This window comes from Tupaia chinensis, unplaced genomic scaffold (assembly GCF_000334495.1).
Source record: "Tupaia chinensis unplaced genomic scaffold, TupChi_1.0 Scaffold143902_1, whole genome shotgun sequence".
Classification (NCBI taxonomy): Eukaryota; Metazoa; Chordata; class Mammalia; order Scandentia; family Tupaiidae; genus Tupaia; species Tupaia belangeri.
The window spans coordinates 75,649-80,226 of record NW_006203753.1 but is presented as its reverse complement, the minus strand read 5'-3'; positions in this window follow the sequence as shown (position 1 = coordinate 80,226).

The window sequence follows — 4,578 nt, the reverse complement described above, 5'->3', positions numbered from 1 at the left end:
AATGAATAGACAACTCTCTAAGAAAGACATATGGATGGCCAAGAGGCATGTGAAAAAAATGTTCAGTCTCTTGTCATAAAGGAAATGCACATTAAAATTACAATGAAATATAATTTAACCCCAGTTAGAATGACCAGGATTAAAAAAACTAGCGACAAACCCTGGTTAGGCTGTACTGAAAAGGGAACCATCTAACACTGTTGGTGAGAATGTAAATAAGTCCACCTTATGTGGAAAACAATATGGAGGTTTCTCAAAAACTTACAAGTAGTACTTCCATATGACCCAATATTCCCACTTCTTGGTGTTTACTCAAAAGGACAGGAAAACATTTAGTCAGAAAGATATCTATACATTCATGTTTATTGCAGCATTATTTTAACAATTGTTAAAACATGGAACCAACCTAAGTGTCCAAAAACTGATGACTGGGTCTTCACTTAACATATACCGACTGTCTATACTCTATGGTAGAGACGGAAAGATTGGAGGACTTAAAAAGCATTGAAAATTGGTATGGAAACTGGGAACAAAGTAGAAGGCGAGTGGGAGAGGAGAAGAGTGTAGGAAAGGAAATCTTGGGGAAAAAGTAGAGAGGTAAGACATTTGTGGGACACAGATATGGTTTATTACCTTTTGATGATGACATGTGTAGTATTCTCAACTGGACTGAAGTATATATCATGCTGGCTAAAGTCTCTTTACAATCTAAATGATGTATGGTGATTGAATGTATAAATAATATTAAATAAAAAACCCTGATGACTGGGTTGAAAAACTGGCACATACATACCATGGAATATTGTTCAGTTATATGAAACAATATGATCCTATTGTCTGACTAAATAAATGAATTTAGAAGACTTAATGTTGAGCAAAGTGAGCCAGATTTTGAAAGATATACATTGTATATCCCCACTCAATTTGTACTCAGTACTATGCCAGAGACTGAAGGACTTGAAGATGTGATGGTGGAGAGGATGGTGTGGATGCTGGAGACTGTAAGGGGGAGAATGATTTGTAGAGAGTGGATGGCAGAGGGCAGGTGTGAGGTACAAGAGGAGGAAACATAAAAAATAGGACATTTTTCATTATGAAGTTAACAAATTCTGTGGTGTAGCAGGCTATTTCACAAGTTGGTTTAATTATATATGTTCATGAGGATTAAAGTACACATGACGATACTTCTCTTCATCCCAACAATTTTAAGCTAATTGTTGATTTGTCGTGTATTTTTCATTTGGATCTTTGATTGTATATTGACTGAATTAAAACAATAACAAAAAAGTTGAAGATCATTGTTTCCTAGGTACTAACTTGACAAAAAGTATTGATTGATTCTACTGGACCATTGTCTTTACCACATAGCTGTTAAATTTGACTGCGGTATGCAATATTAAAATGGGCCTGGCTGACACATAGAAAACCTGTATGTCTGCCTGGAATTTCTCAGTTACACGATTAGTCAAGATGAGATTACATAGACACACTCTTCTGTGCATCATCTTGTCTTGCCTCTCCACGGCTTTAAACTCCCTGCACACTCTGGTGTTGAAATGCTACGGAGTCTGCTTGTCACGGAGAACGTGGTGAGATATGACCATGTCAAAAGCGCACAGCATTTTAATAGCAATAGAACTGAAGGTGTTAAGCGATGCATTGCCTCGTGCCCATGTGGATATTTATTCAGGAACATTCTATTAAGATAAAAATATTGTTTTTTCATGAGGAAACTATTAGGTCATCTGGAAAGTCATGATCTATTTTGCTATATTTTCCTATGAAAAATGCATCATGACTTTCTCAATAACCCAAAAGATCGAAGCTCTGTCTGCAGCAGTAGGATGTCAATGACGGGATGCTTTACTTTCCGGCACCAGAAAGGTAAGACCAAATTCGAGCCAGGGTGAATTATCCAGGTATAGATGATATTAACACTGAATTCCAGGAAACAGGGTTCTAAGAGGCATTTGTACAGATTCTTACTGAAGTAAGTGTGTGGTAAGGTGTTCGTAATAATCCAAGTTACCCAGGAGTACACACTGCCAGACGAGGAGGGACACTGAGGTCACAGCGTTAGGGTGGGAGGCTTGCCGCGAGCACCCGTTCTCACACAGCGCTGAGATCTCGAGATCTCCTCTTTCTGATTTTCCAAGAGTACCTGCTAACACCTTGGAGCCATTCACATTACGTGGTAGAGTATTTTGAACTCCAAATTTTTTCCTTAGTTAAAATTTTCTGGTTTTATTTTTATTTATTTACATAATCTCACTATTTCTCTTGAAATAACTCTAAACTTTGTAAGAAAGAGAGGGTACACATTTTCAAATATATCTGTTCAATGTCTCGACCTCATCTCTCCTCCAAGAAGACTTATCAGCTCTTATGACCCGTGACATCCTGCTCATGGTCAAGGCCACAGAAACCCCATAATCATCGGAATCACGGCCAGACATTGAGGGGGGGTGGTGTCACTGACTGAGGTCATGGGAAAGACACCGTGAGGGCTGGAACTGCGATGATGAAGCGAAGCAGGACGTGAGTGATGTGAGGTTGCGTATGATCACCCGTGCCTGCTGCACCGGTTCCACCCTTTGTAACAGGAATGATCAGGAACAGGACAAAGCAAAGAGCAAACTCCTCATGCTGGGAAAGCGAGCACAGCAGCCCCATTTCTGACAGCAAATGCACCCCGAACGTGCTCCGGCAGCGGAGTCTGTGACAGCTATGAGCAAGGCACTGAGGGTCTCATGGACTGAGCACTGGATGGACACGAGGTCCCCAGAGGGACATGGCATAGATCCCATTACATGCAGTCTAAACTCACACGTGAGAGAGCATTTCAGAACTGTGTGAATACAGGGAGAACGTCACCTACAGCATGGCCCAGAGGGGTTACTGGATCAGAGAGAGTCTGTGTATCTAACAAACTCGTGGCAAATTAACTTTGTGTGTACTGGACATTTCGTAGAACAGTTACAAATATATGGGGTCATTGGAAAAGCCATGACACATTTTTGGATAGAAAATCATAGAAAAATAATTCATGACTTTTCTGAAAAACCAATATATAAAGGTCTTAGACGAGCTCAAGGCAACTGCAAATCAACTGTTAATATCAGTTTTTTCTAATTAATTTTTTATTTGCATTTAATCACTGTACATCTTTGTAGTGTATGACATGGCTTTTCGAAGAAAGAATGCAGCGCGTATTAGTCAAGTCAAAGGCCTTACCCTGTGTCTTATCATCAATAGGTAACTGAGCTGCGACTACGAAGAGATGCGAGTGTGACCCAAACCTGCCTTCTAAGTCACTGGGGTATGCCCTCCTCTCCTCGGCCACCTTTCTCCTCCTGACTCTCATCCACCCCAGTTTCCTTCTCAAATCCAGAATACCAGGACACGAAAAAGAGAAAACTAGTTCATTGCATTGTTCCCACTGATGAGCTGGGCAGGTAACAATTATAACTCGGTCAGCTTCAGGTCTCTTAGCACTAAAAGGAGAGTCCTACTACATTCTCCAAACTAATATTGTGCAGATAAAAGTGAAAGTATGTTTCTAAATATTTTAGCATAAAGGTCACTTAAGATAAAAATCAGTCAGCAGTGCGATCATGCAAAATTTGGCAGGAGCTCCCCCAGACTCACCTGGCTCTGTCCCCTACCTCTCGGTAGAGCACAGCTAATATGTATTTCCAATGCGAGCATAGGTTCTTGGAAAGGCAAAAGATGTATCTTGCATCATCATCAAAAAAATGTAGCAACACCTCACATAACTGGAATCTTTATTTGTATTGACAAATGAATGGAAAGACAAAAACTTAGAATGTTGGCCCAGAGAGGGCTCCAGTCCCTTGTCTTTAATTATAAGTGTGTATCATCTTCATCTTCTCTCCTAGGACGAGAGCCAGAAATAGCTTCATTTCCTCAAAAGTGCTTCCTAGAGGGAGGATCACTGGGACCCTTCCTGGCACGTTAGTGTGAACTTTCTGCTCCCTCTCACCGACACCACAGTGAGGAAAGGGTGATTGCCTCTGGGCACACTAGCATGTGAACACAGAGCGCGTGCACACCTTGTACGTGTCAGCACTCCTACCATCACGGCAGTTTCTCCACTGCTTTCCTCCTCGAGGAGACCGAGGACAGAGGCTTCAGACCCTCGCCCGAGTCACAGGGCCGGGGAGTGGCAGACAGGGCCCTGGGACGCGGCGTCGATGGCCTCTGCCTTAGTTTCTCTCTTCCTTGGGCTCCATCCCTTATGACGTTGGGCATAATTGGCATTTTGAATATCTTGAGGTTCTCGACACAATTCTCTTTTCTACTTGTTTTCGCTGGTATATAAAAATCTGTTGACCATTGTATATAGATTTCAAATCTAAAAATGTCTCTTTGTGCTCTTGTATTTTTTATTTACTTTTTTTTTTTAAGATTTTGGTATAGGATGCATGTGCACATCAGAGAGAGAGAGACAGACAGAAAGAAAGTAAGAAATCACCCCCAGGTGTTTTCCACGACGCAATCCCTTCTGCTCCATTCTCCTCTCAAGATTTTGGGCACACACTTTCACATGATCAGTGT